Below are 10,364 nucleotides of genomic sequence, written 5' to 3'. Positions count from 1 at the left end.
CAATTAGAGGAAATAATAGTGGACTACAATTGTATTGGTAACACCTCACAATATTATTTTGTAGTTAATTACACAAATTTACCAAAATAGTCTACATTCTTAATTAATATCATGTGCATGAGTAGGTTATACCAATGAAAAGGGGAACCCTATCATCTTGTAGTTTTCATAATCCCTGTAAACACTTAAAATCGTCCCAAACACTATAGTAATTTATTTAATATTTCCCTTGACCTTATAGTTAATTATTTATTAATTAATTATATTTTTTATATTCTTCTACTTATTTAATTAAATTTATTTAATTATATAGGTTCACTTCCCTAATGTATTTAAATTTAATTTAAATATATCCCCTCTAATTTGTTAAATTTATTTAATGCATAGTGCTCCATAAATCCCCTTTTAAATAAATTTCAATTTGTTTAATTCCCTCCACTCTACTAAATTCTATAATCCTGTGATTAAGTTAAATCCTATTTAATTTAATCTTAATCCCACCTAAAACCTAGTCTACCACCCATCACTCTCATCCTTCTAAGCCTACCCACTAGTTAATCCCACTTAATTATCCTAAACACCTCCCTAAGCACCTTTTAGATCCTAACTATTTTCTCACACATGTGTGAGCAACTCAAAATCCAAGAAAGTCTCCGTTTTATTATTTTATCCAAAAAGCCTCTAACACACTTGTCCCCTTTCCTTTCTCCAAGAATGCTCACACATGTGTGAGCAAACCTTGAGCCATATCTATCACCAAAAAGGCTTATGTTGACCTTTTCATGGCTTGTCCCCTTAGCCCATGTGTATCCCTTGTGTCACCTATGTGGATGCCACATAGATGTTACCTCCTCAAAGCCTCTCTCAAGCCTATAAATAGAGCCCTTGTCTCAAGCATTTCTGATCTCATCGATTGCATTTTTATCATGTTAGTTTAGTTTTAGAGCTTTTAGAGATTTTTATGCTTAGAGCTAACCTTTGTAGATGTTTGCATTCTAGTCTTAGATATTGCATTTTCATTATAGGTTTGCATTGCTAGTTTGATTACTTGCATCCATTTTCACATCATTTGAATGCTTTCAAACATGGTTTCTTCCATAGCCATTGCTTGAAGTGTTCTCCATTTATCTTAGCATAGTTTCATATCATTGATCATTCATTAAATCATGGGATTCATCCATAGTTGTGTTTGAGGAGACCATATCCACATCCCTCACTATTGTGCACACCAACAAGGCCTCTTGTGGGTGCCCTTGTTGAGCTACTTTGAGGTTGCATGAGGATTCTAATCTTTTGGTTGCAAAGTTTTAAAACTCAAGTAGAATAGTTGTACTTTGATCTTGTTTGAATCATTACATATACAACTACTTTTCTTGTTTACGCATGCTCCTGACAGCTTAGGTTTTCTAGTGTACATTTTGGCATGCCTAGTGGGACCCACATCCCTTTAAAAAATTATATTTTAAGCCAAAAATCATCATTTTTTTGAAAAAATTACAATTTTTTTTACCTCTGTTCAGATGTAGTGTCATCTATGTAGACAAAATGTTGTCTCCATTGTTTAGTGTCTCTGCCATGTAAAGTGTCGTCTCTTCCATGTAAAATGTCATCTCTACCTATAGACTAATGTCTCCACACTTAAACTAGCATCTCTACCTTTATAATGTCATCTTCGCCTTTAAACTAGCATCTTCACATGTAGACTATCATCTACGATTTCCTGGCCACCCATTGTTTTGGCATCTGTGATTTGTTGGGAACTCCTAGTTTTGTCATCTGTGATTTTTTTGGCAGCTGCAAGTTTTATTATCTATGTGGTTTGGCATCTTTGATCTGCTACTGTCATCTACAATCGACTAGAGTAAGTATCAGGTATTCACTATTTCCTTTTATGTCATCTTCATTTTTTCGTCTTTCAAGTTTTTTTGTCTGCGCTTGCATTTTATTGTTTGCATTTTTTGTTTTTTTTTAAGTATAGAACAAAAATTGACTTTTAGTGATATCTTGTTCTAATTTGATTTACAAATATAAAAAATTACAAAAAATATTATTTTTTTCATATTCGAGCATTTATTTTGGGGATTTTGGTGATGTTGATCAAGTTGATTGCTTGTAGCATTACAGATTGGAGCATTCTAGAAACAACTAACCACATGTCTTGCATGTTTCTTGGGAATAAACTTGAATGCTTAAACACTTGTCTTGGAATGTATGTTGCATTTAATTGGATAAATCAAATACACTCTTGAATGGCTAAACTTAAAACAAGAAAATGCAACCTTGAATGCATAATCAATTGAACAAAACCATTCATTTGGATGAATTTTGTAAAAACACATTCTTGAATGCTTAATGGTTCAAAGAACATTGCAATGAACATTAGTATTTGGTGCTTAAAACAAACACTCACTCAATCTTGAATGCATAAAGGAATTGACTCTTTCCTTATCGAATTTATTATATTGATACCTTGCATATATAGAGGACACCCCTAGTTGCATTTGTATATCCTAGTCAAAACCTTATAGGATTTTTGGTGTATTTGAGGTTCTTAAGTGTTTGAAACCCTCCCTAGTTGAAGGGGACACACCATCTAAACTTTTCTTATATATATTTCATTGTATGCTTTGCATGTTATGTTTCAAAAAAATCCAAAAACATCATAAAAGTTCAAAATTCAAAAACAAAAATAACAAAAAGAAGCTCTTGTTTTTCACATCATTTCCAAATCACTTCTTCTATCCATTCATCTCATCATCAACATGCATCTCTTGTCTTAATCACCTTCTTAATCATTCAATTCAAATCATTCCTCAAAAACTTAATCAATCTCAACCCTCCAAATCATTTCCTCATTTTCTTAATCATTCAATCAAATCCCTAATCTTCATCCTAGTCATGATTAATAATCCACATCAAGATCCAATTCCCTCATTCAATGATTCATCCTCATGATTCTTAATCCAATCCCTTGTCAAATTCATTTCTTTCTAATCAATCCTCAATTCAATCCATTTACATCTTCATCCAAAATCAATTTTTCTAATTTCATCTATTCAAATCTTCTTCTAATTCAATTTTTCATTAAATCTTCCACTTTGGACATAGGAGCGCCATCATAAATCTTGGAATTTAATCCTAGCTATATTGATTGACTCAAATCAATATCATCAATCATATTTCTCATTCATCAAGATTCAATCCAATCTTTAGGAAAAAAGATTTATGCAACGTGTGATACTATACCTTCATCCTTAGCAAACATTGTCACAGTTACACTCTCTCACTTGGGATTATTTTTCCATCACCAAGTATTGAGTCATCTATCTTGTATCCTATTCCAACTTGGGATCATTTGTCCATCTCCAAGTGAAAGAAGATATCATCATCCAAATCCAACATCCAATTGTTTGCAATATCATAAGGTCTTTATCCACATCAAGGTTATCTCAAACCCTCATCCAATATCAAATCAAATCAAAACAAAACAAAGTCCAAAACTACTCCTAGTCCTAAGGTCATATTTCATACATCATTAAATCTTTCATCACTCCTCATCTAAGTTCATGGATAAGAATTGTCTTAACCAAATGGTTGAAGATCTTCAAAGGCAATATGTAGTTATATCACTCATTCAACCCACATACCAAATCCATCCTCAAAATTGCATGTCCAATCCTAATCCATCTCACATTCATTATTCTTCTACCTTTGACAAGGGAGATCCACCTCATTATCATTCATCCACATATGATTCCATTCATTGCCTAGATGATTCCTCAAACATAAATTCCATTGCCCAAGAATTTGAGGAACTCAAGAATTATGTCTTTAGCCTATCAAATGGGGGTCAAAAGAAAAAATCTACCTTCCAGAACATATGTCTACTTCCCCCGTGCTTCCAATTCAATGATCTTCATGTTACATCCAACCCAATTCCTCCATGTAATTCCCCATACTTTGAGCTTAATGTCCAAAACCATCATCCCGACCCCCTACCTAGCTCTCAATCAACACAATCCTCCAAAATAAACATCATCCACACCTTGTAATAGGTTTATCTCACTAGAAACCTTGTTTAAATAAAAAACTAAAAATAAAGTGATCCAATCACCCAAAGTCATACATTCAATGCCATCTCAAGCACTTGTTCCAAAGCATGTCATTATGGATTCCTCTTCTCCTTTAGATTCTCATAGATGTTGGGGAATTTCTTGGATCTGCACTTTCCTTCCACCCATTCATGTACACTTTCCATATCCCTTTCTCATTATCCATCCATTATCCTACATACTTCAATCCTTCTTTCATATGTCCTTGGTCTTGGTTATCCCATCCATTTCACATCCTGCATTTCATCCATACTCTTCATATCATTATCCCTATTTCATACCCTCCCTCCCATATCCCTTATTCATTCCACTTTCAGGCCTATGCTCATGATCAATACTAGAGGCACAACAACAAAATGTTCAAACATTCTTTTGAAATACACATGCCTTCCCTTCCCCCATAAAATAGAATTCACACCATCTTTCCATGTTCATGCATCCTTTCCCACCATATTTCCTTTGATTTTCCTATCCTTGGTATAGGGCATTTCAACCACTTTGCAGCATGGTCCTTTTCATCCATCTTCCTATTCCCCATCACTTTGGGTCCCCCATATTCATTAACCTCTCATTTCATCCATATATCATCCTATCCATTAAATTCTCCCCACTCTTCCCATTCATTTACAATTCCTTGGTTTTCCCTTGTTATTGGTTCTAATCTATTCACCTTCCATCAATTTTGACTTCTTCCAATTCAATTCAATCAATTCATTTATCATCTACTCTAATCATATTCCCTTCTACTCTTTTCATACACGTCACTTTCTATCTTATCTAACTATCATTTTCTTCTAACCCAATCTTATCAATCTCATTAAGCTCATTCAATCAAGTTCTTCCATCATCTGATCACATCTTATCCAAATTCTTATGTTCATCATCTCTTCTCATTTAATTGAGCTTCACCCCATCACACTGAGCTTATGAAAATAGTAATTACAAATAAACTTACACAAATTCACACTAAGACTAAATGATTTGAGAACCTTGTTCCTTTCACACAATTACCAGAGAATAATCACAAACATTTCAATATAATTCAATCAAACAATCATTTTTTTCCTTATAGGATGAATCCTTCCTACACATGCTTTACAAATTCACCATCTAAATAAAGTTCATGGCATTAACTGTGGATTGAATGACTACTTGGTCATAATATCTTTTGTTGATTTTATCTTTGTGTGTCAGTGATAGCCTCCCCGCATGTGCCTCAATCTTTAATATCTTGGTATCATTTGAGTGGTCTAACCTGATTACAAAGGTCATTTTGTGATATGATCTATTTTCATGATTCTTTAGCACATATATGTCAGTGTTCAAGTTATGGTTATGCATTACTCACTAGGGGCAATGGGTTAGCACACTTTCCACCAAGATCCCTCAAAAAACTTTGGGTGAGCTCAGACCTCTCCAGTGCATATATGTCATCTGTTCCATCATGACTATGAAACCTACATCTATCATCCAAACATCTCTATTTTATTCAAAGTCTATCTACGCAAAGGAATCTTGTCATCCATGCCACTATAGCATTTGGTGCATAACTTCTCTTACAATATCAAACTAGGGTGTACTCTCCCATATAAATACAACTAAATCACATGTAATTAATATAGTTACAATGCATTTAGATTCATTATCTAGTTAAATCATTATCCACTTCACCCTGCTTCATTCTGGTCTTACTGACAAGTCATGCAAGGTCTTCTTTTCAACCTTGTCTCTTTTCATTTTCCTTTCCATGTCTATTTTCAAGAAAATGGGGCAAAATATATTCCTTTTTCACCCCATTTCCTCAAGGGAACACCCTCCTCCCTTGTCTCTCTATGGCACTACTCCTAGGACTCCTATCCTCTCTAGGGCAACCTATATTTTCTTTTCTTTGATATAATATCATCCCAACATTATATCAAAGAGGGGCAAAATGTAGATGCTTAAAATCATCCCAAACACTATATTAATTTATTTAATATTTCCCTTGACATTATAATTAATTAATTATTAATTAATTATATTTGTCATATTCTTCTACTTATTTAATTAAATAGGTTCACTTCCCTAATGTATTTAAATTTAATTTAAATACATACTCTCTAATGTGTTAATTTATTTAATGCATAGTGCTCCATAAATCCCCTTTTAAATAAATTTCAATTTATTTAATTCTCTCCACTTTATTAAATTCTATAATCTTGTTATTAAGTTAAATCCTATTTAATTTAATTTAAATCCCACCTAAAACCTATTCTACCACCCATCACTCTCATCCTTCTAAGCCTACCCACTAATTAATCTCACTTAATTATCCTAAACACCTCCCTAAGAACCTTTTATCTCCTAAGTGTTTGCTCACACATTTGTGAGCAACTCAAAATCCAAGAAAGCCTCCCTTTTATTATTTTATCCAAAAATCCTCTTATACTCTTACACACTTGTCCCCCTTTCCTTTCTCCAAGGTTGCTCACACATGTGTGAGCAAACCTTGAGCCATCTCTATCACCAAAAAGGCTTATGTTGACCTTTGCATGGCTTGTCCCCTTAGCCCATGTGTATCCCTTGTGTCACCTATGTGGATGCCACATAGATGCCACCTCCTAAAGGCCTCTCTCAAGCCTATAAATAGAGCCCTTATCTCAAGCATTTATGATCTTCTCCACTACATTGACTTTTAGAGATTTTTATGCTTAGAGCTAACCTTTGGTAGTTGTTTACATTCTAGTCTTAGATATTGCATTCTCATTATATATTTTCATTGTTATTTTGATTACTTGCATCCATCTTCATATCCTTTGAATGCTTTCAAGCATGGTTTCTTCCATATCCATTGCTTGAAGTGTTCTTTATTCATCTTAGCATAGTTTCATATCATTGATCATTCATCAAATCATGGGATTCATCCATAGTTGTGTTTGAGGATAGCACATCCACATCCCTCACTATTGAGCACACCAATAAGGCTTCTTGTGGGAACCCTTGTTGAGTTGCTTTGAGTTTGCATGAGGATTCTAATCTTTTAGTTGCATAGTTTTAAAACTCAAGTAGATTAATTGTATTTCAATCTTCTTTTAATCATTGCTATACATGTACAACTAACTTTTCTTATTTATGTGTGCTCTCAACAAGTTAGGTTTTCTTGCATACAATCCCTGATATATATTTTCTTCCAAATAACATGGGTAAACTTAAATGGTCATATACCTTGGATGTTGAATATAAATACACATATGCAAAGGTCCTCAAGTAATAAGAATACCACTCTAAATTCCAAAAAAATGACATAGTGAGGCATGAGTATCTCTGAGGACCTTGCTAATTTCTTTTACATCGTTGGGTTCAACCTCGATGAAGGTTGCTCCCCTTAATACCATAAACACATAACAAAAATAGAGAAATAAAAACAATTGGCAAGAACAAAATGTGGGCTTGTTATTATTGCCACAAATGTGGAATTAAAGAGATTTGAAATACAATATGCAAACTCATATGGGAAATTTCTCTATAGTACTCTTCAACATAGAGCCATAGGCTACCACCCAAAACTGCCTAAATATCACTACGAGCCTTCCTTATATAGGCAATTTTTCACTTCCCACAAAGGTTCTAGACATTAACCCTATTCCCTGAGGTTGAAAAAACTCAAATTAAAAATGGTTTCTTAATTTACTAAATAGGGTCAACCTTAATTATGTTTTTAGGAACCCAAACTTTCAAAATCCATAACTTTCAAACCATACATCCAATTTCAAGCATAAATACTTTTCATAATCATTGGCTTCTAAACTACAGTGCTTGATATGTGCAAGCACCAATCAGCCTAAACATGGCCCCATTCCAGAGCCTTTAAGGCCTTCAAATTTGAGCTCTCAAAGATTTCCTACTCAAAACCTCAAGAAATTATACAATGCATATGGTATGACAATGCAACTCCATTGGTAGGTTGATATAACTAAGATGAACTTCTACTTGTGAAATCAACACATTATGAGATCATATGACCCACTTACTAAAAATAGTAAGTTTCCATAAATAGTAACTATGTGCTGAATAGCCATTATTGAAAAGGACAAATAGAAATATTTTTGGGTGATGCAAGATTGATGTTATACCCAAGATGTTCCTCTATTAGACACCTGAGGTAATTCAAGAAGTCACCCTGTTACGTCTCAAATGTTCAAAGGTGTTGTGATCTCATAACACATGCCACATTTTGAGTCACAAAATGGGGACCCCCTAATTTTAAAATCCTCTTAGTCTAGGTCAGTCCCTAGCACCTAGTCAAGCAATCACGAGCAAAATATGAAGTGTCATAGATTCATCTTCTTGGCCTCATAGTGTAAAAACTATGCATGTGAGCTAAGTGTGCATCTACGCACTCACCTCTTATTGAGGATGCACACATGTGTAATTGTGCATGTGCACCCTCAAAGGTATGCACCCTTAGAGGTGTGCACCTTAGGATCTGTTTACTAAGAGTGCTTGGCCTATAAATATACCCATCCTCCTTACCTTCATACTTACTTGTCTTCACACCTACCCTAGTGTTGCACCTCTACACCCTTAGGGACTTCGCAACTTCACTTCTCGGAACCCTACATCTACCTTAACTAAGGTAAAAGACCACTTCTAAAGATGCAAATTTGCACATCTATGCACCTTTAGTAGGTGTCTCATTGTACTCAAACCAAGTCTCCCCCCAAAATGAGCTAACATTACATAGTTCAAAGTGCGCAGTTGCACACATGGGCACCTTAGGCACATGTGCACGTGTTAAGTGCACAATTGTGCACTTTATATTCAATGAAGTTTTGTACTATGAAAATAGTGTACATGCACACCTTACACACATGCGTAGGTGTTCAAGGTGTGCATGTGCATATTTCATGCATATGGAGGGATTTTATTCATTTTTCTCCTATTTTTGGTCAGTTTGAGTCATACTTTAGTGTCATTATAGGTTTATGACATTAATGGTAATAAAAATTCTCTATTTTTTGCAAATATGATGGCATCATCCTCATACTCAATGGCTAAGGATATACCACCAAAGCCAGTTGCTTTCAAGTATCAAGGAGCACCAAAGAAATATTAGTTTCAAGACAAACATATGGAGATTTGAGACACTAAATTAGGGCATATTAACTGGAATTTTTTTCTAACATTATTTAATAAGCCTAAAGAAAGGTCATCCATGGTGTTAGCACTCATCTAAAGTGGTTTGGTAAATATTTATTCTCACCCAACATCAGTTCAATCATCTGAATTGATCATGACTTTGGCACATCACTATGTACTAGAAGAGAAGGTGGTCAAGAGTATGATTAGAGAGATAGTTTTGGATCTCATACCTCAAAAGATGGAGAAGGTATTTCACCTTCCATGAGTAGACTAGTACCTAAAAATCACTTATGATGGTGTAGACAGATGGTACAGAGAGAACGAAATAGAGGCCAAAGAGTTAGTACAAGGGAAATACCTGATTGACAGAACACCCTTGGGAAGGAGAAGTGGAAAGGTTGACATGACCATAGCCTACATGATAGATGATTTGGCTACACAATAGTCCTCCTAAGTAGAGCCATGGGTCTTCCCATAGCAATTCATCTGGAGATGTGGATGGTGCATTTCATAGAGCCATCAGACCTAGCAAGATGCCTACTAATTGGGCAACAATACTCAATCATAATATGGATGAGAAATTGATTTCAGTAAAGAATGATCCACACTTCTATTTGACCTCCTATATGGTATATCTTTTGGCACCAAGACCCATAGATTATTTGGGATTATACAGAAAAGAAAGCATGCAAGATGAAAATGTTTGGCCTTATGTAGTTTACTCACAATTGGTAAAGAAGAAACTCTCACTACAAAGTGTTGGATATAGGGTAGTCAATGATGGGTTCATTTTTTCCATCATTAGGTTCATTGAAGGAGATTATGCAAAAAGAATATCAGTGGAAGTTGCAGCATGAATAATGCAAGTTGGTGCATATTATATCTAGTTTAAGACATTCACTAATATTCAGGTAGCTGACACTATCCTTTGCCCAAAGAAACCCCCATGATATCCATCATAAAAATGACTACTATTGGATATAAAAAAAACATTTAGCATCTACTTATGATAGGGTGAGGAAGCAACACAAGAAGACTTGGGTGTGGCCAATCACCACTGGGGCCTTTGAGGTAAAATAGAAGCAAGATATTGCCACATTTGATTCAAAATGGGATCAATATCCTCTTGAG

The sequence above is a fragment of the Cupressus sempervirens genome, chromosome 5 (assembly GCF_028749045.1).
Source record: "Cupressus sempervirens isolate cs-2001-9-10 chromosome 5, ASM2874904v1, whole genome shotgun sequence".
Lineage (NCBI taxonomy): Eukaryota > Viridiplantae > Streptophyta > Pinopsida > Cupressales > Cupressaceae > Cupressus > Cupressus sempervirens.
The sequence above is the reverse complement of the archived record's forward strand: the minus strand, read 5'-3'. Positions refer to the sequence as shown.